Source organism: Sturnus vulgaris, unplaced genomic scaffold (genome assembly GCF_052056855.1).
Source record: "Sturnus vulgaris isolate bStuVul1 unplaced genomic scaffold, bStuVul1.hap1 Scaffold_195, whole genome shotgun sequence".
In the NCBI taxonomy this organism is placed as follows: Eukaryota; Metazoa; Chordata; class Aves; order Passeriformes; family Sturnidae; genus Sturnus; species Sturnus vulgaris.
This window is the reverse complement of record NW_028276170.1, coordinates 4,231,236-4,258,014: the sequence shown is the minus strand read 5'-3', so window position 1 is coordinate 4,258,014 and position 26,779 is coordinate 4,231,236. Positions and strand designations below refer to the sequence as shown.

The window sequence follows — 26,779 nt, the reverse complement described above, 5'->3', positions numbered from 1 at the left end:
AGTCCGCTCCCAGACCTCCACCCTCTCTCCCATTGTCCCAGTCCAATCCACTCTCTCCCAGTGTTCCCCCACTCTCTCCAGTTTCATTCCCAGTCCCTCTCAGTGCCACACCAGCCCTCTCCTGTTGGGGACCTGGTCCTGGTGGCCACCACATGCCCTGAGAGCTCCTGCTGGCCCTGGAACCACCTCACCTGGATCTCAGCAGCGTAGAAATCCATGGAGCAGAGAAGGCAGCTGGGGCCGGGCTGGGAGCTCGAGGGCCACCGTGAGATGGACACACTGGAGGGCACTGGGAGAGAGTGGGGACCCACTGGGATCAGCTGGGGGGAACAGGGAGGGATTTGAGTGAGCCTGGAGGGGATGGAGAAAGATGTGGAGCTGGAAATCAAGGGTTGGAATTAGGTTGGCTGTGATGGGAAGAGACTGGGAGAAGTTCTGGTGAGTCCTGGTGAGACCGGGTAGGGACTGGGAGAGGGTTTGGGGGTCCTGGGGTGGTGGGGGGCAACTGGGAGGGGGTTATGGGATGCTGAGATGGAAAGCAGGAGCGTTGGTGGGTCCTGGGGAGGCTGGGAAGATATTGGGAGGAGGATTTAAGGAGTCCTGGGTGGGTTAGAGGTGACTGGGAGGGTGACTGGAGTAGCTTGGGGTGTCTGTGAGAGATTTTGGGAGGTCTTGACGCCTGTGGACCCCCAGAGATGCCGCCGGACACTGCCCGCAGCAAGGTGCTGATGGGGATCGGGGGCTCCGTGTTGGGTTTCGTCTTCCTGGAGCTGGGGCTCGGCTTCGACCTGTGCAAGAAGGGTGAGGGGAGGGTCCCGGGGGTCGTGTTCCGACCCCGGAGCGTGTGCGCTCCCCATGGGGCCCCCAGTCAGGTGCTACCCCCTTTTCTCGGCCCACAGAGCTCCTGACCCAGCAGCGGCTGCAGCCCCTCCCCATGGCCTCGGGTGCGGCCGGGACCCCCCCGCTCCGTCCCCACGCTGATTTTGGGGGGGTCGTGTGTTCCCCTGCTGTCACTCTGCCCCAGCCTGGCTGCTCCCAGTGTCCCCAGTAAAGTTTCCCAGTTCGCCCCGTCCCGTTTATTGTGGGGCGGGACTGGGGAAGGACTTGGGGGGACCCCGCGGGGGGATCGTGACTGGGGGGGAGGGTGGGGGCCAGATGGGGAACACTGGGTGCTGCGGGTCTGCCCGGCAACCGGTGAGTCATCACAGCTGCTCTCTCTGATTGGCTGAATCTTCTTCATCGCATTCTCTGATTGGCTGAGGAGAGGCCCGGGAGTTGAGAGAAGGAACAGGAGAGATCCCGGCCCGAGCACCGGCACGGGAACAACAGAGCCAGCCTGGGCACAGCGAGGGAATTTATTACCAACCAAATCACAGCGGGACAAGGAGAAGGGAAAGAAATCTCTCCAACCCCTTCCCCCCACCCAACGGGGATCACCAGGACCACGGATCACCAGGGCTCTGCCCAACGGGGGTCACTGGGGATCATCCAACACCGATCCTCCCATGGGGGATGGAGCTGGAGCAGAGCACGAAGCTCTTCCCACACTCGGGGCACTCACAGGGCTTCCCTTAGTTGTCTCTATGCTGGTGTTGGGTCAAGGCTGATCTCGGTGAGAAGCTCTTCCCACACTCCCCACACACCTAGGGCCTCTTCCCAGCGTGGATCTTGTGGTCCTTGATGCTGTGGGGGTTCTTGCTGAAGCTCTTCCCGCCTTCCAAGCACCAGCAGGGATATTTCCTAGTTTGGATCTCCTGGTGCCGGATCAAGTGGGAGCTCTGGGTGGAGCTCATTCCATGTTCTAAGCTCTTGTAGGGTGTCTCAGTTTGAGAGATGGTTTTTAAGAGGACACCCTGGAGTGAGTGTCATCTCCTCTCCAGGCTTCCAATAATCCCTTTCCACCAACACGAAATTAATATTAATAGAATAAAGTGGAAAACACTTCAACAGTTTATTAACAAACAGCAAGCCCACAGGGCAAGGGGGAAAAAAGTAAATAACTGCTAGATATTAAATTGTCCGATCTTATCCCACACAGACACCTGTGACAAAAGACCCAAAATGCCAGAGAAATCCCTGCTCACAACACACGGTACAGCCGCCGACGTCTTCCCCAGGGGAAAAACCAACCAGGGGCTGTCCCGAAGGAGAGGAAAGCCCGGGGCTCGCCTGCCCTTGAACTCCTCCCCAGCCGGGCTCCGCGGGCACGGTCCCGGCAGGCGAAGCAGCGGGGCTGAAGCCTCGGGCTGTTTTCTCTCCCGGCTCGGCCCGGCTCGCAGCGGCTTTGGGCTGCAGCGGCGCCGCTCCGCTCCTGCCGGCGCGGAGCCCCCGGGCTGCGACACAGCAGCTGCTCAGTTCGCCTCCAGGCACGGCAAGGCTGCCCCTGCAGCCTCTCCCAGCCAAGAAAAGGGAAAAAATCCTGTTTCCTGGGCCAAAAACGCTTCTCAGCCAAACAGAAACCCACGGTGCACAGAGAGAGCCGCGGAAAACCCGAGCAGCGAGGCTTCAAAACGCCCGCGGAATGAACAAGGAGCCTCTCCCCGCCCCGGCCCCGCACACATCCCCTCCCGGGCTGCCGGGGTTTAGATACAATAACCATTCTTTGGGCACAAAGCAGAGGATCATGGAATTACCATCACAGTAACTCACTGCAAGAGAATCGTGTACACAATAATCACATGTATCTATCTATAAAAGCATGTACTGCACGCTGGGTACAGCAATGTGCTCTAGGACAGGAGTGGAGAGGCTGAACGGACACCAGGGGAGATGGGGAATGTACGGACACAGCAAACCCTCCAAGGTCTTTAACCTCATTCCCAGCTTTTCCGTGTTTCAAGGGCCTTGAATGCTGGATTTCAATGAACTGAGATGTCATTGTGAAAAGCAGAGCAGTCTGGAACCAGACACTGCTGCTGGAGTCAAAGCCTGGACTTGTCACATCTCAGATTTCAAAATATATTGAAGAAAAACCTCCATTACCCACAACCCTTCCCAGCCCATCCATCCTCACACATAACGAAATACAACAGAACTCTTTCTAAAGAGTAAAAGAAAAAAAAGGTAAAATGAAGAATGAAAATGTTCCCGGATAAAAAGTCACATTGAGAAAATGCAAAATAATGAAGTGTGTCTAGAAAAGCCGGCTGTGATTTCTCAGGTATTGGGCTCAGTGTCAGCCCAGAGCCGGGCTCTGTCTCCCAGGTGCCCAAGTGCCCGGGCCAGCTCTGAGCAGCCTCTCCCGGCTCTCCAGCCCGGCTTTGCCCCGGCTCTGCCCCGGGCAGGCACTCGGTGTTTCCGTGGTGCCCCTGCCCCGCTCAGCTCCCCGTGCCCTGCAAAGGCGCCGAGGCTGCGCTCGGTGCCCCTGGGTGTCACTGAGCGAGGCACTGACGAGCCCCGGTGCCCGGGCACAGCCCTGAGGGACACCCCTCGTCCCCGGCCTCCCGCGGGACACGGAGCCACTGCCCACAAGGCCCTGGCACGTCCGGCCCGGCCAATTCCTCCTGCCCCGGCCAGCCCGGGCTGCAGCCCCAGGGCTCTGCAGGCCGGGGCTGGGGCTGCCGGCTCCCACCGTGGCCAAAGCCTCCCAGGGCTCTGGCCACGCCAGGGGCTACAAGGCCACGAGGCCGGGGCTGCTCCGGGCCGCTTCCAGGCTGTCCCTCTGCTCTTGGGTGCCGGGGGTGGCCCTTTGTGACACGGGCGTGTGTCAGGGCCCTCGGTGATGCGGGACATTGTGGTGCTGTCATGAATGAAAGCGTTTGAGATCGCCTAAAAATCGGTGACAAGGGCATGAACAAAAGTCAGATTTAATATTAAGCGACAAAGCACAAGTTCGGTGGCAAAATTCACTCTACTGCCTACAGGACAGCTAAGGCACAACAAGGGAAAACAAGCAACAACAAAACCAAACAAAATCCAGGCAACCAAAACAGAAATGAACTGAGAACTCCCTAGGGGAGTGTGGGTGGGTGTAAGTTCATAACTATAACTAAACTTTGCTTACCGGCCTAACTTAGATATCCAAGGTACTTCCACATCTAGGAAAGCTGTATTTCTCCCAGATTTGCTGTAGCATATGTTCAGGGGCACACACACAGACAGAACAGTCAGTGCAGGCAATTCCCCTCAGAGCTCAGTGAAATCCTCCCTTCAGATGTTTTTGCATCTCCCACTGACCAAAGGATGGGGCCTTGAGCAGTGAGGGTATGGGCCCAGGACACGTCGTGTTTCAGCGATCCTCCAGGCACAGCAAAGCCGAGGGTTTGCTGGCTCTGAGAGGCCCCTCAGAGGGAGACTGCTGGTCACAGCCCACGGTGGCCCAGGAGAGCTCAAAGGTCTCCTTTTGGATTTCTGCTGACAGGGGCACAAGAGAGTGGGCTCCAGTCATAACCATGTTTCATCCCAGCCACAGATTGGGTCAGCACTTTCTCTAGAAGTGGGGGAATGCATCACCACACTGGGATCCCAGGGGTGCCCATGGCCTGGCTGACGCTGGCCCGATGCCAGGCACCCACCAAAGCCACTCTGATCCTGCTCCTCCAGGTGCACAGGGGGGAGAAAATTTAAAAGAGAATTTCTGGGTCAGATTAAGACAGGGAGAGATCGTCCAAAAACAGCAGAACAGGCATCACAGACCCAGCCTGGGAACAGGGAGGAAATTTATTACCAACCAAACAGCTCAAAAACAAGGAGAGTGAAAAGATCTCTCCAATTCCTTCCCCCCACCCAACACGGATCACCAGGGCTCTGCCCAACGGGGGTCACTGGGGATCATCCAACACCGATCCTCCCATGGGGGATGGAGCTGGAGCAGAGCACGAAGCTCTTCCCACACTCGGGGCACTCACAGGGCTTCCCTTAGTGGAGCCTCCGTTGGTGTTCGGTCATGGTTGAGCTCCTGGAGAAGCTCTTCCCACACTCAGGACACTCGTAGGGCCTCTCCCCAGTGTGGATGCGCCGGTGCCTGATGAGGGTGGAGTTGTGCCTGAATCCCTTCCCGCAGTCGGGGCAGCGGAAGGGCCTCTCCTCTGTGTGAATCCGCTCATGTTCCAGGAGATGGGAGCTTCTCTGAAACCTCTTCCCACACTTGGGACACTCGTAGGGCCTCTCTCCAGTGTGGATGCGCTGGTGTTTTCTCAGGCCACTGCTCCACCCAAAGCTCTTCCCACATTCCAAGCAGGTGTAGGGCCGTTCCCCTGTGTGGATCACCTGGTGTTGTATCAGGTTGGAGCTGTCGCTGAAGCTCTTCCCACATTCCCCACACTGGTAGGGCTTCTCCCCAGTGTGGATCCTCTGGTGTAGGATCAGTTTGGACCTGTAGCTGAAACCCTTCCCACATTCCAAGCACTTGTGGGGCTTCTCCCCTCCAGGAGGCTTCTCCACCAGCTCTGAGCTCTGCCTGGATCTCCGGCCGCCTTCCCGGCTCAGGGAGGGTCTTTCCTCCTCGCAGCTCCTTGGGCTGGGTTTGCAGCTCCTCCTCCTGAGGGATCTATGGGGCTTTTCCTCCTCCTCCATCTGCCCACACCTTCGGAATGACAAATCCTGGTTTGAGGAAAAGAACAAGATAAGAGGTACTTGGGCTGGGGGCTTCTCCTTTCCCAAGATCATCTCAGGAAGTCACTGAGCATCTTGTGTCTGTGTGTAAGAACCTCCAAAACACCAAGATTCACCCCTGTGAAAATCGTGGAACCCTCTCCCCTGTCACCTGCTGCATGTGGGGGGAATAACACTCCTGGGGCTGGAGGGGAGGCTGCACATACAGGGAATGGTAGAACCTTGTGCTGCTTCCCGTTTCTGCTCATCCTCCTCCTCTGTTTTCGCCAAATTTCCTCACAATCCTCTTCCTCCTACTATTCCTCCTCCTGAACAATCCCACCTTCTTGTCCCACGTGCATTATTTGACCACTTTGTTGTTCAACTCTGCTTTTCCTTCCCTTCTCCTGCTGCCCCCAGGCCCAGCACCCACTGCCGGCTCCCTCTTCCCCCCAAACCCACAGCATCCCAGCGCAGGGGCAGCGATGGAGCTGGGGCAGCTCGGGCTGGGGCAGCGCTGGGCTCTCGGCCGCTCCCGCCCGCACTCGCTCCCCACTGCAGCCGCTGCCGCCACCACAGCGCGGGGGGGCCCGGCCTTGGCGCTCCCCCCCTCCCACCTCCCCAAATTCCCCTGCCGGGGGGCGCTGGGGCCCGGGCCGGGCGCAGGTGGCTCCAGGTGGGCAACGCTGGGAGCTGCGGCTCTGCCTGGACACTGCTGCGTCATCACCGCCGCGCGCTCTCATTGGCTCAGCGCTGCCCGAGGGGCGGGGCTGCACCAAGCCGGGACACCCTGCTCCAGGGGGGATGGCCCCAAAACGGGGGACCCCCATGCAAGGAACAACAGCAAAGGGTCTCTACAAACACATGCTGCGAATCCGCTTGGACACAGGGCCGGGGACGTGGACATAAGGAAGTGACAGCAGAAGCCATCAGGGTCAGAAAATGTTATTAACTGACCACACAGACTGCTGCTCAGCCAAGGTCCTGCTCAATTCATGAACTCCCAGAAGAAGAACAAACACTTAACAGAGCCATGAATATCGTTAGCTTTTCAAAAGTGGAATGCATATTAACGGGGGGGAATTCAGCAGGTGCATTGGGATGTCTGTACCACTCAAGTACTTCAGGCAATATGGAAAGGGAGAGGGAGATGAGGCTGGGAAAATTAGGATGAAAAGGAGGCTGTGTACTCCAAGAATTGCAGAAGCCTCATGGGAAATGGCCAGTGCTCTCTTCCTTTTTTTATGAATTAAATTACGTTTACAAGACTCCTCTGTCTTCCGAAGAGACAGAAACCTCTGGTGATGTGAATTTTTTCAAACACCTTGGGCCCGGTCAGAATTCCTTCCCCCGTCCGGGGCGGGGGCAGTGAGTGGAGCTGAAGGTGCCTCACCGAGTTTGGGTGATCGGCTCCCTTGGGTGGCGGCGGCACCGGGCATGGATTGGGTACCCGAGAGTGACCAGGAGACAGACGAGTGACAGATAAGGGGGCTGGGAAGAGTCGGCAGCCAGAGAGCACTGAAAATCTCAGCAGGGACTACAGTGGCATCTTCGGGGACTAAACATGGCAGGGTGAAAAGGGAGGGTAGAAAGGGAAAGCCAGGAAGAGCTCCTGGCAAAAGGGAGGATGATCCCAAAATATGTCTGAAGGGTCCCTTGGGAACATGTTGAGGGAGTTTGCACATTCTCCCAGAGGTAATCAAGGACAGGGACACGCAGAAGGGCAATAAGGGAAGTCCAGAAGGGATTTAGACAACAGAGGATGGATGGTGCTGGTGTGCTGGGAAGGGATTGGGTGAAGGGGAGTGTGCAGGAATATGGTTCAGGGAAGAAGCAGCAGGAGCAATCCATGTGGGAAGAAAATGGATGATGGAAGAGAGGAGGAAGAGAAAAATTCTGAGGATGGGGATGTTTTTCAGCAGGCTCTTATCCTCACAAGTTGCCAGCTGCTGCAGATCCATTGTATCCCCGGTTGCCAGGACAGGCACACAAGGAGGTCAGGATTGCAGGGGGTTTCTCTGTGCTGGGCAGCGGCAGGAGCGGGCGCAGAGGGGCGGCACCGGGAGCACGGGCTGGGGGCCTGTGGGGAGCTGCGGGGCCGGGCCGGGGCTGTGGGGCAGCCGGGGCTCAGCGCCGGGCGCTGCCTGAGCCCAGCACCCCCCGGCAATTGCAGGCCCGGCAGTGGCCCCCGGCCCCCAGGAGGCTGCGGGACGCCCCGGCCGCTGCCCGGCCCCGTGGAGCTGCCGGCCCTGCCCGCCGGGGGGGCCGCGTTTGGACACTGCGGCAGGACAGGCACCGGCTCTGGGATACGGGCTGGCCACGGCAGCCACAGCACAAGGAGCAGCAGGACAAAGGAACAGCTGGGAAATGGGCATTGGACGTGCAAGCATCCAGATTAGCTTTTAAGCATTTTCCTTGGGTCACTGCAGAAAGGAATGATTGAGCAGAAAGCTCAGCAGCTGTCAGAGGATGAGCACCCCCAGGCACTGAGGGGGCTGCAGGAGGGGCAGAAGAAGCCCCTGGAGCACTTGGTCACAAAGGCACAGCAGGGGAATGCAAGAAGGGAGGAGGAAAAGGCCAAGGGGAAGGCAAAGGCCATGGCAGAGTTTCTACAGCCCCTGAGGGATGAACCCCAGGGCCCAAGGGGGCCCCAGCACCCAGGGGCTCTCACATCCTTACACCATCTTCAACCAGGTGCCCTCCTCACACTGACACCATTCAGGACTTGATGGCAAAGATGCTTTCTGGGGATGCCCACTTACACAGGATGGTAAACTGGATTTTGCCTTTGAGTGGGAACAAGAGGTAGAAGGGAAAATGGAAAAGACATGGACGGTCCTTCTGCAGGGATGCAGGGAAGCACCAGCCTTATTGGGGCAAGCCTTGCAGAAAATATCACACGAATTTACCCCACCCCCAGGGATTGGGTTAATGCAGGATGTGGATGACTTGCTGCAATCAGGAGGACAAGAAGTGGTAGAAGAAGCCTCTGTGAAATGGCTGAATGTTCAGGCTAAAAAGCATCTTTGATTATTTGAAAATACAGCGCAAATGGTGGAGAAAAAAGTAAAAGATTTGGGACATATTTTGACTCAAGGTTTGTGGTGTATTAACCCAGGGAGGGACCAGGGAATCTCAGAAGCAATATTACCCAGCACTAAAATGGAACTGGGACAATTCTGAGGATTAACAGGGATTTGCAGAACCTGCATTGAGGATTCTCTGTTCCAGCCAGAATATTGTACGACTTTTTAACCCCAGACAGCCCTAGTATTATGGTATGGACATAAGAAAAAGAACAAAACTTGAGAAAATGAAAAAACAAAGTGATTGACGCCACAGCCATGGCTCTACCAGAGTCAGAAAAGAAATTGGAATGGGATGTGGATGTTAAATAGGGCCATGCCAAAGCAATTTGGAATTCCCGGCTGCAGGAGCAGCATGGGAGGGCACCACTGACCCTGCACTGAAGGCAACGCAGCAGCAGCCAGGGCTCCACATCGGGCCAAGCCCCTGGGCCTGCCCACAGATCCTCTGCTGAAATCCTCTGCCTGGGCACCCTCCTTTGGCATCTCCACACACTGGGGCCAATCCTTGCTGCCACTGCTGGAGCTTCGCTGCTTTCTGTGCCTGCACTGCCACAGCTGCTGGGGAAGACAACGGCACAATTCCACTCTGCCCCTCAGTTACACTCACACACTGGGCTGACGGGGATTCCATGGTCGGAAAATATACCTAGTTTTAAACTGTTTTAAAAATTATTTCTCTAGTCAGGCTTGATTTGCCTTTGTCCTCAAAAAAGGGATTTTTAAGTGGTTTTCTAAGAGATGTTACACTCAGTGGAGATGAGTTTAACATCTCAACAGACTGGGAATAGCCCAAAAGATAACAAACATCAACAAAACATCAAGGAAACAGAAGCAAACGACAAGAAAGACCCATCCCAGACACTGCACCCGGCATAGATGGAGACACCTGGTCTGTAAAAGGCTGAGAAGGAAATCCAGGAGTGGGACCTAATTAACATCACAGGAGGAGAAATCCGGGTACAACAGGAAATTAAATACTAAGAACTACACAACTTGGAAGTAATGAACATTAAACCAATGGATTTCTATGGGTTCAAACTGCAAAAAGTTAAGGGAAAATCTAGTAAAACTCACATATCATGGAATGATTTTCTCTGCACACCCGGGCTATTTGTGGATGAAATGATTTCTGCTGCACATCCTGGCCAGAATCAAGCAATTCCTTGATTCTCTAAGAGTAGAAATGCTGTTGAAGAGTTTTAGTTCTTCCCTCAGTTTTGGTGACAAGACTACACCATTAGAAGGTTTTTTCTTAATAATCCTACTTTTATAAGATTCATTCCAGGCAGAGTCAGGAGAGCAGCTTTAGAAATGCAAATTAACTCTGCTGAAGAAATGTATGGACAATTTACCAAACTATTCTTGCCTGGGGGAGGAATTTTGCAGATTTCCTCTGTCCCCCACTCCAAGCTCTGCCTCCCTGCACAGATGGAATTTGCACAGCTAAAGGCAGAGCCCATAGTGAGGATATCTGACTGCAACAGAAATTGGTTAAGCTGCAAAGGGAAACAGCAAACGCAGAATGTTGGGAAAACTTCATGAAAAATAGTGGGGGGGGGGGGGGAAATCATCCCTCTCTCCAGAGCACTGGGGTGTTTTTGCTAATCCAGAGAAACCAGTTGGGGATCCAAGTATTTGATGATTTCATAAGATTAACGTGGTCAATTGATGCAGCCCTGGCTGCAGGGAGCACCCCAAAACTGGGAAAAAGATGAACAGACACCAGAAGAAATCCTACAACACCATGGACCAGCCCCTAGGAGCCCTAACGAATTCATATCAGGAGACAGAGAAGTCATTTATCATTTCAATGGCTTAATTAGATTACACAATGTCCTCAAAATAACACCCAACCAGACAGCTCCAGCTCCTCACCTTCTTCCCGACCAATCCACTCAGATGAGGAATGCAACGTTTCCCGATGGAATGGAATCAGATGATCTATTAAGAGAAAGTGGAGGAGTTTGTGGAAAATTAAATGACTCAAACTGCTGTTTGCAAACAGATCACAAAGGAAAAGTGGTGAAACAGATAACAAAGGAAGTGAGAAAGTAGCTCATATTCCGGTCAAATGTGGAAAGGATGGGAATGGGACACGTTTTCGTGGTTTCCTGGCAGACCATGGCTTAAACGAACGCTGCTCCTCCTCTGACGTGCTACAGCAACTCTCAGCTTTTTACCATGCACGACACCTTGCGCCAAAGAGGATGCAGGAAAAGAGATTGAGTCAATGGAAATTAAAAGTTTATGAAGGCAATTCCTGAGAAAATGAGAAAAGGAGGGATTGCAAGCAGTAAGATTAATATCGTAGTAGGAGTGCATATTAACGAGGACATGCAGTAGGTGGATCGGGAAGTCTGAACCTTCAAAAAACGTCAGCTAGAGGGGAATGGGAGAGGGAGGTGCAGACGGGAAAATGAGGATAAAAAGGAGACGGCGCTTTAGAGACCGCATGGCAAATGCCGCATGGCCTCTCTCTTTGTTCACGAAGAAAGTCACTTTTACAGGACTCCTCCGTCTCCTGCGGGCACACAAACCTCTGGCCACGGGAATTTTCCCGCACAGCCCCGGGCACAGGGCAGACACCTCTGTGCCACCCACAGCAACCGGGACGAGCCAGCGCTGCTCCGGCACCGGCTCCTGCCGAGGCCCCAGCGGGAAGGAGACCGCGGGCAGCCGCTCCCGCAGCGCCCTCAGCCCAGCGCCAACACGGGCCGGCACCGGCACAACCAACCCGCCAGAGCCCCCTGCCGCCCCCGAGGCCCGCAGCGAGCCCCGAGCCCCCGCACAACCGAGCGCGGCTCCCACCTGCGCTGGGGCCGCCTCCGAGCTCCGCCGCCGCCTCCCCGGGCTCCGGCCGCTGCCGCCGCTGCCGGGCCCGCACAGACGCTGCCACAATGGCGCCTTTGCTGCTCTGCCCAATCAGCGCGCGACAACCAGGAGTGACATTGGCACAATCAGCCAATGGCAGCGAGGGCCGGGCTCTGCACACGGCCCAGCCTCGGCCCGCGCTCTCAGGGCCCCCCGGGCTGTGGGAGGGCAAAGGCGGAGATGAGGAACAGCCCTGGAACGGGCCCGGGCCCGAGCTGCCATTGGCCGGGAAACACAAACAAAGTTCTCCGCAGCTCCCGGCACGCCTTTCCCAGCCCTGCGTGTTCGCTGCCTCCGGCTCAGCGCGCAGCCTTGGAGCCTCAGTGCCGCTACCCCTAATTAGGAGCGTCTGTGCATGGCTTTAATTTTCCCCAAAAAGGGAAAACTGCCCCACAAGCCCTGTGGATGAGTGGGAGAGGGGAGAGATTTCTGTCAGAAAACTCCAAAAACTCAGAGCAGGATAATAATGAGAGGTAAATGAAGACCCTTCAAACCAGCTTTCCACACGTCTTCCTCCTTCCAGCTGCACCTCCTACCTCGGCAGTGCAGGGTTGGATAAACGACTCTGACTTTGTAAAATTTTAAAAGTTTATTAAATCTTAGCAAAAAAAATACACCAAAAGACTGAATTAGGAGAAAAATCAGCGCTGGTAGCACTGGACTAAAGCAGCAGACCCGGGTGTGATTTGGGGGCCCGGGGGCTCCCCGGGCCGCCCCCCCCCCCCCCCCCCCCCCCCCGATCTCGGCCAACGGGTGCGAGCGGCGCGGCCCCGCTGCTGAGCACTGACCCCGCCCCGGGGGCCGCCGGGACCCCCCCGAAAAAACCCGCACCTGCACCCCCCCTTCAGTCCCTCCGACCTTCCCAGTCCTGGGGGAAAAGGGGGAAAGGGGAGGACCTGGGGCGGGATCACCCGGAGACCCCCGGGGTGAGGAGCGGGAGGAGGGGGGGGTCGGGCTCGAGCTGGGTGGGGGGTCCCGCGCGAGGATTTCGGGGGGGGGGTTCGCTCAAGGAATTTTGGGGGTCCTCGTGCGACGGATACTCCTGCAAAGGGCTCCTCTCGTGCCACCGTCTCCTCGTGTCACCCAGACCAGTTTGGGGGGCTCTTTGTGTCACCCAGAGGAATTTGGGGGCCCCTCGTGTCATTGAGAGCCCTGCGAGTGTCACCAAGAGCTCCTCGAGTGCCACCAGGAGGAACGAGGGGTCTTCTCGTATCACCGAGAGCCCTGCGAGTGACACCGAGAGCCCTGTGTCACCAAGAGCCCCTCAAGTGCCCCCAGCTCCTTGTGCCACCAGGAGCCCCTGGAGTGCCACCAGCTCCTCGTATCACCGAGAGCCCCTCGTGCCACCAGGACCTCGTGCCAGAGAATTTGGGCAGAGTCTCTGTGCCACCCGGAGCCCCTGAGTGTCACCAGCCCCGTGCCAGGGTCCCCTGTGTCACCGGAGTCTCTCTGTGTGTCACACACCAGGAACCGACCCCCCCTCCGAGCACCAGGACCCCCGAATTTAACCGTCCTCGTGCACCGGGACCCCTCAGGACCCTCGAGTTTCCTCTCTCCCCTCCTCGTGCACCGGCATCACCGGACCGCCCCCCCTTTCCCGAGGAATCGCCGGAGACCCCCTCCATCAATCACTGGGCACCGGGACCACCAGAGGACCTCCCCCATCAATCAGCACCGTCACCGTGCACCGGGACTCCCCCCCACCATCGAGCAGTGACACCCCCTCATTGTGCACCGGGACCGCCGGACCCCCCCTCAAACATCGCCAGCCTCGGGCACCGAGATCACCGGAGACCCCTCCATGAGTCACCGGGACCCCCCCGTCATGCACCAGGACCACCGGAGACCTCCCCAGGAATCACCGGACACCCCCTCACGAATCACCGGGCACCGGGACGCCCCCTCGGGCACCGGAACTGGAACCCCCCCTCGTGTACCGACCACCCTCCGGTGCACAGGGCCCGGACCCCCCTTTGTGCCCCCCTGCCCATCCCGGGGATTCCGCCCCTCCCCTTTGACTTCCCCCGGGAACAGGAGCGGGAATGGGGGGGGGGGGCGTGCGCTGGGGGGGCACCGGGGTGTCCCCAGTACCGGGGGGAGTCCCTTGGGGCTCGCTCCTTTCCCCCCACCCTCCTCCGGTTATCACCAGGGACCCCCCCAATTTACCGGGGCTCCCCCTATTCACTGCCCCCCCGTTCACCGACCGCCCCAAAGCGCAGAGACCCCCCCGGATACTTGGGACCACCCCAGGGCGCCAGGACCCCCCCCCTCACTCACCGCCCCTCCCCCATCCATGGGACCCCCCCCCACTCACCGCTTCCCCCCCCGTCACCAGAACCCCAAAATCCATGGGACTCCCCCCACACTCATCAAGACTCCCCCCAAATCCATGGGACCCCTCCCTCCCCCCCACTCACCACCCCCTTCTCAGCACTCCCCGGGCCCTCCCCATTGATCGAACGCCCCCATGGCCCCCCCAGCCCCTCGCCCTCGCATTGGGCCCCCCCGGGGCCGAGGCAGAGCCCTCCCTGAGGGACACCCCTCATCCCCGGCCTGCAGCCGCCCATGGAGCCGCTGACCACAACTCCCTGCCTGCGTCCATCCGGCCAATTCCTCTGGCCCCGCACAGCCCAGCCTGCAAAGCCAGCACCTGCTGGGCACCTGCTCCATGCCACTTCCAGGGGCTTGGGCTGCTGAAGGGGTGCTGGGCTGGGCCCTTTGTGACACAGGGCCGTTCTATCGGGTTCCTGGGTGCTGTTGGCCATTCTGTTGTCCTGGTGACATGGCACAGCCCCGCCCTGCAGGGGTATATACGGGGCACAGGGCCCTGCGCTGCCCAGGGCCAGGAGTGCCACTGGCTCAGGAGGAAGCAGCTCCTGGGATCTCTGTGCTCTAGACGACGTTACACATGGAGGAGGAAAAGGTGAACCCTGTTATAAATGAGAGACAAAAGTCTCGATATTCAGCAAAATTTAGATTGCTTTATTTGATATAGAAAGAGCAAGCAGCGCTGGGGAAGGTGAGGGGTCACTGCCCACTCCACGCTCCACCCAACCTTGGTTTGCAGCCTCTTCTTATACTGTGGGTTCTCGTTGTACACAAATTCACAAAGCCTTTGGGTGATAATCAGTCACAGATAGCCATCCGGTCCTTCTAGATAAGCACCAGAGAAGTTCTGGGAGTCTGGTCCTTGAGATAAGCAGTATTGATTAGGCAAAGGCAGGAAGGGCTTTTTGGGAAGTCCGATTTTGCAAGGTGGTAGTCGATACAACTTATTTGAAAAACATAACATAACATATTATAATGTAAGATAATACAACGTAATATAACATAGCAAGGTGATTTTAAACAGAATTATTTTATCATATAATTTCCTTTATCTAGTGTCCATGCTTCATTTCAGAGCTTAGTATTCTGGTTTATACAAACCCCAATGCTTTTGTGATTAACACGAATCTTTTATCAATTGTCACAATTTCCCCACTTCTCTTTTTTTATCCCATTGATTCGTGTTCTGGTTTCAAATTTTGTCAGTACCTCTTGTACTAGATTTAATTCATGTACTGTCATTAATTTTGTTGCCTTCTCAGGGTCTCTTGGTATGGTAGCAACTTGCATTCCTTGAACCACCGGCTGGATTAGTCGAATGAAGCTTGGAACAAGACAAGGGATGAACAGTAGTCCTAATAATGCACATGTTAGCATAAACCTTAATTTTTTCCACCAGGCTCCCCACAACAGGTTATTCCACCAATTATCATTAAGCATAGTGTTTCAGTTTTGTACAGGTACATGGGCTAATCGTTTTATTTCTTCTGCAATTTTAGTAATTACTTCACCATTATCATCAATTTCTAATCAGTATTCAGAATTATTAAACTTCCCACACACTCCCCCTCGATATTTCTGTTTGATTTCACTGTAACAACTGCTCTGGCCCTAATCCTCCCCCACCCTGCATGGCCATTGTTCAGTCATCTGCATTCCTCTACAGATCCAACAGTGAGTTAAGATCAGTAGTAATTTCTTTCATTAATTCTACAAATAATTTTTTCCCAAGGTGGGTAATTCCCGTTCGCTGAGTTGTTGTTTTATTCTCTCATAGAAGTTAAAACTTCCCCCACGGTTTGTCCTTTTTCCCTTGAACATTTTAGTTTGGTTTTTTTTTAATCAATTCCTCCTTGTAGTGATCTTGCACTCCTCCCTGATCTGAATATCCCCACATACCTTCTTTTGGGAAGCAGAGCTGTGTCTCTCCTACTGGGCAACTTTGGTATGCTGATGGAGCCCACCCTCCTTTTCCCAAATTGGTGGCTACCCAATTTTTTCCATAATAGTGCATAATGTGTTTATTACAGCAGGCCGAATTGATGTGTGTGTGGAAGGCAAGGGTGGATACCGTGCATCCCCGTACCCAATTGTCTGGTGACACTTGGAACAAGCATCAGCATTATTTCCTTTTATCATCATTAGCAATAGGATGACTCCCATGACCATTTTCATCCCTCTGCCTCCCTCAAGGCCTACGGGGTTGCTGCCAGTAGCCGAGGTTTGTTTCATCTTCTCGGCAGCAGGGAATATGTCCTGGGCTCTCCCACTTTGTCCTTCTCTTTTGGTAGTGTTTCTTAATTTTGTCCCAGCTTTTAGCTTTAACATTCCAGTACGAGGTACAGCAGTAACAGCTCGGTATACACAACCCTTCTGACACTCTTTTGCCAATACCTCTGCTCTGGCTTGCTTTTTTTATCTCGTTCCATTCTCAAGTAACTTCCACCAGTTATGATCATCAATTTTAATTTCTCCTTGTGCTGATAGGGTATTAAGTACCTTAATAGTTTCCTTACATTCATTTCTTCTACACTGGACACATAATGGGAATGGGGGATACCCACCATAGGAATGCCACCACCACAACTCAGTACAATATGGATACCTTTTTTTTTTTTTTTTTTTTTTTTTTTTTTGATGAACGGGCTACAATCAAAGCCCTTCTGGTGACTCAAAATATTGCATTAATTCTTCTAGGGCTTGTCCAAAGAGATTGGGAGATTCTGTAAAGCCCTGAGGCAATAGTGTCCAACGCAGTTGTTGTTTCCTGCCCTTATCAGGATCTTCCCATTCAAAGGCAAAGCAATCTCTGCTACTTTCCTCTAACGGGCATGCCCAGAAGGCATCTTTTAGATCTATTACACTATACCAAGTGTAGTCAGGGGACAACTCTTTTAAGAGAGTGTAAGTGTTTGCTACTACAGGAAATTTGGTAACAGTTCGCTGATTTATAGCCCTCAAATCCTGTACCAATCTGTAATTCCCGTCTGTCTTTCTGACAGGCAGAATAGGAGTATTATGTGGGGACATACATGGTTCCAAAGCCCCCTGTTGCAAAAGGTTTTCTATGAGAGGCTTAAGGCCCCGTCTCCCTTCCAGTGATATTGGATATTGATGAACTCGGATAGGTAAATCGGGATCAGTGATTTTTCACTTTGATAGGTTTCATTTTTAACTTCCCTATTTCTCCAGGGGTGTACCACACCTCAGGACATATTTGCTCCTCGTCCTTTTGGGTTAAAGCAAAAATTTTAAGCTGCCCTTGGGATACTTCAATTTTCAAATCCAATGCTATTATTAAATCCCTCCCCAGTAAATTATTTTCTGCCTCTGGCAATAACAGCAGATCTTTTAATACACTTTTGTTCTGGGTCTCAATTTGCACATTTTTAATAATAGGGACCCGAAATGGTTCACCTTTTGCTCCAACCACGAGTGCCGTTTCTCTACTAGGTTTACACCCTTTTGGTAGGTGTTTAATTGTGGATTTTTCGGCTCCTGTATCTACTAAAATTCCACCTCCTCTCCCTGGGGACCGATCCTTAATTTTATCAAGGGCTCTTTGGATGGTATGGTCCCCAGTACATACAGCCCCTGACACCCCTATTCGTCTTCCTGGAACTTTTTTTTTTTTCCATCCTGTATCCGTTCTTTACAATTTTTCTTTATATGACCTTCCTTGTTACATTAAAAGCAGGTTCGCCTTGGTGAATTATTTCCTGCTTCATTTCCTTGTTTTGGTGGGGGTTTTCGTGGTTTCCCTCCCCCTTTCTACTGGGTTTCTTTCTGTGTTTGACGAACTGCAGCTATAAAGATTTTTGCTTTTGCTTTCTGCTTCTCTTAGCAATTCTTGTAACCCCCAATCTTGCCAATCATCTAACTTTTAAAATTTCTTTCTAATATCTCCCCACGATCACCCATGATCGAGCAACAAATTGGGTTTTGAGGAGTGCCTGACCCACTTGTGTGTCAGGGTCTATCCCGGAGTACATTTGGAGATCTTTCCTCGGCCACTCCAACCAGTCAGTCGGGGATTCGTCCTTTTTTTGTTGTTCACTAAAGGCTTTATTAATATTTTGTCCTTTAGGAACTGATGCTCAGATACCTTTAACGAGTATCCATCTTAAGTCCATCATATTCTGACGATGGACATCATTCTGATTATCCCAGTTAGGATTATTTAATGGCCATTTCTGGTCTCCCCTAGGTCCAATCTGATGCTCCCGGTCCCATACCCTCATTCCAGCCTGTCTGATCATTTCCCGTTCTTCCGTGGTGAATAGGATACTTAATATAGATTGTAATTCCATCCAAGTATACATACTTGGTCCGAGGAATTGATCTAGTCTCTCTGACACCCCTATAGGATCTTCTAATAATTTTCCCATTTCTTTTTTAAAGTTCCTCACTTCCCCTGTGTTCAAGGGAACATTTACAAATCCAATTAATCCAGCCTGTTGTCCTGCTAATGGCACTTCCCTCAGGGGGTAAAGGCGAGCCTTTGTGTCGTTATCTCCCTCCTCTCTGGTGATACCATCTCTCCTGGTATTTCTTTGACTGGAGCGAGTTCTCAGAGCTATGGGAGTACCAGGAGGAGAAGTGGGTGCGTGGGGGGGGGGGTCTCCTGTATTTTCTGTATTATACGGAGGTGGGAGATTATCGAGGGGTTCCCAGGTAACCTTTTTTCTATCCTCATCCTCTTTTTCTTTTAAAGTATATATCAAGGATGGCTTGGACTGTTTTGCCCACAGGGCAGCACACTCACATTCCTCTCTGTTAAATTTTTTTTTACAAGCCACATATGTGTTTAACGCCTGACAAATCCAACCCTCAAATGATCCGAACATGGGCCAGTATAGGTTATCTTTATGGATAATTTCTTTGGTTCATTCCACCATGCAATATTGAATCAATATTTCTTTAGTTCTTCCTCTGTATACCACCCCTGTGTCCCAACATCTTAATATTACTCCCAAAGGGCTGCCTGGTGGTATTTCTGGCAACCTACTTGTCTTGTCTTTATTTTCCCGGTCTCCTTGTGGACCAAATGAATTTGAACCTCTTCGTGGGTCCCTGGGACTCAGAATCTTACTCCCTCTTTGTCCCATTTTTACCTCAAGGGACTGTCTTGAGGTGTTTGTACTCCCCGATGTGTTCTGCTTGAAGCCCTGCCTCTCCTTGGGTCAGGATGGACTGGAACCCGCCTCTACCTGGGCTGGGATGGGAAAAGCAGCTTTTCCCTTCTCCCTCCGTGACTGGTGTGTTGCCATCTGCTTTTATTTTCCTCCCCCTTCCCCCCCCCCGCTTCCCGGGTCCTGCCTTTTCCTGGGCTAGGATGGGAAGGACCCAGCCTCTACCTGGGCTAGGACAAGAAAAGCAGTCTCTCCCTTTGTGCTCACTCGCTTCGTCCGGTCCCCGGCCAGGTCCCTCGCGGGATGCTGGAAACGCGGATAGAAGGACTCCACTCTCGCTTCGCAGCAAAGGCCACGTCTCATTCAGGCAAGCACACAGTCATCCCCACCAAACCACACAGATACTCACAGTCCGATGCTCCTGTCTGGCTCTTCGTGCACGAGAATTACAGGTGATTTTGCCGCGGTCTTCCGGGGAGATTTTCCTTGCTCAGTCTCTATGGTGCGGGACGTCGATGGGTCCCGAGAATCACTGACGAACCGGGGCCACAGCAGTGGGGCGCCTCCCCGAAATCGCAGCGCCTCTCAGGGCTCCAAGGACGTCCCGGGTATCGGCACCAAATTGTTATAAATGAGAGACAAAAGTCTCGATTTTCAGCAAAATTTAGATTGCTTTATTTGATATAGAAAGAGCAAGCAGTGCTGGGGAACGTGAGGGGTCACCGCCCACTCCACGCTCCACCCAACCTTGGTTTGCAGCCTCTTCTTATACTGTGGGTTCTCGTTGTAATCAATAATTTTTTTGATTTTTGTTGTCATAAGCACTGGTGGTTGAATAAACATCCTTACACAAATTCACAAAGCCTTTGGGTGATAATCAGTCACAGATAGCCATCCGGTCCTTGTAGATAACCACCAGGGAAGTTCTGGGAGTCTGGTTCTTGAGATAAGCAGTATTGATCAGACAAAGGCAGGAAGGGCTTTTTGGGAAGTCTGATTTTGCAAGGTGGTAGCTGATACAACTCATTTGGAAAACATAACATATTATATAATGTAACATAATACAACATAATATAACATAACAAGGTGATTTTAAACAGAATGATTTTATCATATAATTTCCATTATCTAGTGTCCATGCCTCACTTCAGAACTTAGTATACTGGTTTACACAAACCCCAATGCTTTTGTAATTAACACGAATCTTTTGTCAATTATCACACCAGTCAAATCCAAAACAGTGGGAACATTCTGACAAGTCTCCTCCGAGAAAATCCTAATGTATTTAACACTAATGCTCCGAAGAAGATCAGATCTTAATCTGTAAAAACCTTCCTGGTAGTCAGAGGCCATCTCACTAGTAGAGTGGAGAAGCTTCCTGCAGATGCAAGAGCCTCCTTGGTTTCATGTGAATCTTTCCCGCTGCAAAGCGTGGGGGGTTCCCCACTGGAACAGGGACAGCGTTCTGGGAACTGACTGTAGGCTGAACACAAGTGGCTCCAGGACACTTCCTGCTGGGACACTTGCCTCTGGGATCAGCTTCTTGGAGATGGCTGGGCTCCCCTTTTTACTTCCAGGCATTTTCTGCCCATCTGCATGCTCAGGGATGAGGCTGTTTGTCTCATAGCCGTGGCTCTGAGGGAGCAGGGACACCTGTCCAAAGGGCTGCCTCCCTCTGCACTCTGGCAGCTCTCACCCAGGCTCTGGCAGGGGTGAAGGCTCTTGCAGAAATATCCCAAGGCTGGAGATCTTCCTCACCCTGCTCCTCCACTGCTGATACCACAGAGTTCCCTGCACATAGGAACATCACCTTTTCTTCTGCAGGAACCTGTTCCAGCACAACACCAAGGGTCTTCTCCTGCGGCACCACCACAGCATCCTTACAGCCATGGACTAGCAAGTGACAGCTCCTGGAAATTGCTGCTGTGTGTCTGGCTGCAGGAAACCCCTTCTGGAATGCCCTTGGTCTCTATTTTTTGCTTTCTGGATTTTCCTGGCCAATCTGCATTGATTGCCAGCGAAAATCGCGAGGGTGCCGCGTGAGCAGCGGCCGAAAGCGCTGAGCGGGGCCATCAAACTCAGCCCAGCAACTCCCGGCGTTCGCCAGCCCAGAGGTGGCGCGGACAGCGCGGCCGAGGGTGGAGAACCAGCCCGGCTGTGCGGGAGGGCTCTCACGTGGGAATGTGGTTCTCTAAGAAGGCCATAACTAAATGCTTGCATGGGGGTTTTGGCTTCTGGAGCAGTGGGGTAGGGCTGTTTTTGGTTCCTACCTCTCCATCCCAGGATGATGCAAGGGGTGAGGGATGCCATGTGTGCTGTGCACTGGCAGTGATCCTCAAGAAATCCTATGAGTCCTCTCTTTCAAACTGGTCAAGCTCCTGGAAAAGATGGGTCCAAAAAAAATGTGTTCAGTTTTGTGCCCTCCTGCCCTTGTGGGGTGAGGGGCAGGAGGCAGAGGTCCAGCTTGGTCTCTGTTTGACCTTTTCTTTGAGACAAGACTGTCTGCTCCCACCACAAAGGCACAGAGGGTGCTCTTTGCCCCCACCAGTGGGAAGTGGCTCTGCTGACCCCACTAAGAGTGCTAGAAGATGAGTCTGTGAACTAAACAGTTGAATATTGCCTAGAGGGGGGTAGCAGGCAGTAGATGTGCCACCATTCTCATTCCAGGACCCCACTGGGAGTACTAGAACAGAGGTCTGTGAGGCTGAGAGGTTGAATATTGCATGGGAGGGTGGCAAGCACTGGATGTGACTCGACTCATGTGGGCACTGGCCTGGCCTTTCCTGTTTGTGCAGAACAAGCTCACTGTTCACCACGGGTGTTCTGTTGCCAGCACAGATTCTCTGTGTTTGTTTGCACTGGGAGGGAGATTTCTAGGTTGTCTTTTGTTTCTTCATTAAAGGCGAATGATGGTGGGCAGAGCTCTGCAGAGAGTGAGATGAAGAAAGGAACAGGGCTGGTTGCCCCTAAGGCCATCAGAGGAGAGGAACCATCCCATTGTCCCAACCCGGAGCCTCGCCAGAGGGAAATAACCAAGAAATTGTTCCCAAAGACAGGGTTCTGTGTCGCCTTGTGCTGTCTGCAGGAATGCAGGTCCTATACTCGAGTGTGGGGGAGGGTTGGGGAAGTAAGAGGAACTTCTAGGGACATATTTTAACTAATTGTAGGCATGAACTCTGCCACAATGTCCCACCCATACTCCCCTCTCCTGTCCCCATCCCCACCGTGTCATGATCCCACAGAGAGACCCACAGGGGGGTCGAGGCCAGGAGGGCTCTAGAAAAGTGCAGTGCACACGTGTGCCAGTGTGCAGAGCTCTGTGTGCACACACAGACACCGAAGTGCACACGTGTGTCAGTGTGCACAGCTGCACACACGGATATTTTCTAGCGTGTCCAGATGTAAGAGTGCCCGTCCTGCTTTGCACAGTGTCCATGTGTGCGGGTGTGCACAGCACTGTTCACATCTGTGCACTGCTGTGTACACGTGTGTGGAGTCTGTGCACAGCTCTGTGCTTGTAGGTGTGCACAGCTCCGCAAGGGTGAGCACGGCTCTGTGTGGGACATCCGTGTGTCAATGACACTGCACGTATTCGTGTGCACGAGCTCTCTAAGGACAACAGGTCTTGTGCTTGTGGGCAGGTGAGCATTAGTGGAGACTGTGCCTAGGTGGGTGTGTGTGTAGCACGGATGTGCTGGGGGGGTGTCTGTGTGTCTGTCTGTCTGTGTCTGTGTGTCTGTGTGTCTGTGTGTCTGTGTGTCACTGCTGGGCTCTGATGGCTGCAGTGTCCCCTGGCTCTCTGTGTACACTCTGTTCTTATAGGGATAGGAATTCGCCCCTACATAGAAGTTTGCCAAAAATATATATAAGTTGTGTACAGTGATTTCCATCAAATTAGTAGTGGTTAAGGTTCCATTGAATCCCTGTAAGATGTGCCTGCTTTGCACAGGTGTCTTTGGGACGGGTGTGTGTTCTCTAAATAGATTTCATAGTCATATCCAAAGCTTTGATTTATACTGACCTTTTAAATTTAACATGTCAAACAAGAGTTTTTCAAATACACCAAGGAACAAGTGGCATTATTATGTGCCTCCACTGCTGCTCTCGCCCAGGTCCCCTAGAAACTGCTGCCATCAAGACGAGAGGCCATGCCAGGCACATAACCTCTCTATAATTTAATGCTCCCCAAGCCAGTTCCATTGTGTCAGCAGTGGTGAGCAACTGCCTTAGGGTGAAGCATGTGGGGCAGTACTGGGGTGGAAATAGCCATGAAGAATAGAACTGCCTGCTAATATGTATTTGTTCAACAATGCTTCCTGAGTCTGTGCTCTCCAGCCTCTGACTGAGTCTCAGACACATTAAGCATTTCAGTTCCTTGTTCCAACACTCAACAGGAAGCTGCTATGTAGAAAAATGCTACCTTATGTACATTGTCTTTAGTGTCTGTCTTTTAGAGAAAAGCCAGCTTTTAACCCCTCAGTGGGGAGTTCCCTTTCAGGTACTGCTCACCACTGAATTGGCTGTGCCAACTGCAGAGTGGGAGTGGACTCATGGCAACAGAATTAAAGGCCCAGTAAAAGAACCCAAAGAATAAACTATAACATCCAGACAGGGAGAGATAGAATTGACTCTCAAGCTGAGAACTAGAGATAACCAAAGTGAGGTCAAGCTTCCACTAGACAGCTCCAAGACTGTTTTAACTAACACTTTAAGGGGGAGTTTGAACCATGTCAGCTATTAATGTAATTGTCCTGTTTTAATGGGTGGAAATTAGAAGCATCTGTTGACGGGAAGTACACAGGGAACCGTAAGAGGTGCTGGGGTGGTTTCCTTAGGAACCAACAAGTGGAGTTCACACAAGAAATTCAGGGCAAGACCGGGTTGGCCCCTGTGTTCTCACCACTGAGAAGATTGCCCTGCTGTGGGCAGCAACCCTGTAGGCATGGTAAGGTGGGGGCAAAAAGGCCATACCAGACCTCCGTAATTCCTCAATTGGTGTGTAACAGGTGAGATACACCTGCTATGGGCAGTAATGCCATCAGCATGGTAGGGGGCCATACCAGGCCCCTGTGATTCCCAATTGTTCATTGTGAATAAGTGGGCCTAAGGAAAACCTGAAATTTTCCTGTTTCCACTGTCCTCACCCACCTCAACAGATGCTAGGATGAAAAAGCTCAGTTTTGAAAAGTAAGAGCGAATCATCAGAATCAAAAATAAGAGTCCATTGTTTAAGCCAAATGACTTATGAAAAGGAAAAAGGAGGTTTGTTATAGATGAGAAACGTGATGGTTGGGTCTCACAATTAAAGGATGAATATTGTGCCTAAGTTAAGTTTTGTGGATGTATAATTATATTATTGTAATATATCCTCCCATAGTGCTCTTTCCCCTCCCCCTTGTATTGTTGTCGTGACATGGCTCAGGTAGTCGGGGCATTTGGGCAGGGCCGTTGTCCTGGTTTGGAAAGACAGGTGTGCTAGGGAAAGCAGGGCCTTCCCTTGAAATGAAGAAAATAAATCCTTCCCTCTGAATTAGTGTAATTTTGAAACTAAGGGGCTCTCAGGCAAAGATATGGGGATAGGAAATAACAGTTCTTTACTAGTGTAAATATAACAAGGCAAACAAAACAACAACTATGGAATTAACAACAAACAGAACAGGCACCCAGTAACAGTTCTTTTGGTTGTGGACACCTTTTCCCTGTGCTGCAGATGCCGTCCCAGTTGGCAGTCAGTGCCAGCCGGCTCCCGGTGGGCAGGGGCAGACGCGGTGATCCAACGTGGCTGCAGGAGTGCTGGGGGCGATGGCAGCTGTGTCCCAGATGGGAAGGGATGGAGGAGAGACTCTGCTGGCGAATCCTTGAAGCAGTGTCGGTCCCGGTGCCCCAACAGGATGCTGGAGATCCAGACTGAAGCAGGAGAGCGTCCGAGCAGGGGTGAGGGATCCAACACCAGAAGAGGCGTTGGGATGGTGGGGCGAGGTTTTCCAGGGCCCTCCTGCTCCCAGAGCCATAAGCGAGCGAATGCCAGGAACTGCTCCCCCCATCTTTACCTGCCTCCAATCTCGCGGTCTTCCCCCTCTTCCCCCTACCTCACCCCAGCTCCACTGACTCCCTCCTGCATGAGAAACTCCCAAAAATCCAGGGAAGCTGTCCCTCCCCCATCTCAAGGTCTCAAGGATCTAGCCATCAGTGCTCCTTAGCATGTCAATGGGAAAAAATTCCACAGGCAGAGAGGAAAGGAAAAACCAACCCCCAACACCCGGCTTGTTCCTACACCTGACCTCCAGTGCAGATGTAAGAAAGGAGTCTCCAGCAATGGACGGCAGAGAAGGAGTTCAGCGACAAGACTTTGGGAGGGCCCAGGGGCATAAAAGGCAGAACATCCATTCTGTAGGGGAGCACGTGGGGGTTTAGTCCAGTGGTCCCAGCGCTGATTTTTCTCATTCTACATTCTTTTCTTGTATTTTTATTTTCAGCTTTAATAAACCTCTGAAATTTTTAAAAAAGTGAGCGTTGTTTCTCACACCCTGCACTGCCGGGGTAGGAGGGAACAATGGGGGAAACCTGGATTGAAGAGTCTTCATTTACTTCTCACTATACTGCTCTGAGCTTTTGGAGGTTTCTGCCAGAAATCTCTCCCGTCCACTCATCCACAAGGGTTGGGGCAGTTTTCCCATTTCGGGGGAAATCAAAGCCATGCACTGACGCTCCTAATTAGGGGGTAGCAGAAGTGAGGCTCCACGACTTCCCGCTGAGCCGGAGCCAGCGAACACGCAGGGCTGGGAAAGGCGTGCCGGGAGCTGCGGAGAACTTTGTTTGTGTTTCCAGGCCAATGGCGGCTCGGGCCCGGGCCCGTTCCAGGGCTGTTCTTCATCTCCGCCTTTGCCCTCCCACAGCCCGGGGGGCCCTGAGAGCGCGGGCCGAGGCTGGGCCGTGTGCAGAGCCCGGCCCTCGCTGCCATTGGCTGATTGTGCCAATGTCACTCCTGGTTGTCGCGCGCTGATTGGGCAGAGCAGCAAAGGCGCCATTGTGGCAGCGTCTGTGCGGGCCCGGCAGCGGCGGCAGCGGCGGCAGCGGCCGGAGCCCGGGGAGGCGGCGGCGGAGCTCGGAGGCGGCCCCAGCGCAGGTGGGAGCCGCGCTCGGTTGTGCGGGGGCTCGGGGCTCGCTGCGGGCCGAGGGGGCGGCAGGGGGCTCTGGCGGGTTGGTTGTGCCGGTGCCGGCCCGTGTTGGCGCTGGGCTGAGGGCGCTGCGGGAGCGGCTGCCCGCGGTCTCCTTCCCGCTGGGGCCTCGGCAGGAGCCGGTGCCGGAGCAGCGCTGGCTCGTCCCGGTTGCTGTGGGTGGCACAGAGGTGTCTGCCCTGTGCCCGGGGCTGTGCGGGAAAATTCCCGTGGCCAGAGCTTTGTGTGCATAAAGGAGACAGAGGAGTCCTGTAAAAGTGACTTTATTGGTGAACAAAGAGAGAGGCCATGCGGCATTTGCCATGCGGTCTCTAAGACGCAGCCTCCTTTTTATCCTCATTTTCCCGGCTGCATCTCCGTCCCCTCTGGCCGAGGTACTTGGAAGGTTCAGACTTCCCGATCCGCCTACTGCATGTCCTCGTTAATATTCACTCCTACTACGATATTAATCTTACTGCTTTCAATCCCTCATTTTCTTATTTTCTCAAGAATTGCCTTTACAAACTTTTAATTTCCATTGATTCAATCTCTTTTCCTGCGTCCTCTTTGGCGCAAGGTGTCGTGCATGGTAAAAAGATGAGAGTTGCTGCAGCACGTCAGAGGAAGAGCAGCATTCGTTTAAGCCATGGTCTACCAGGGAACCACGAAA

At 53.1% G+C, this 26,779-nt stretch overlaps 1 pseudogene; it reads left to right on the top strand.

Moving 5' to 3' along the window:
- The window catches only part of LOC148218019 (uncharacterized), a 78,111-nt pseudogene that overhangs the window by 45,043 nt on the left and 6,289 nt on the right, over positions 1-26,779 (top strand).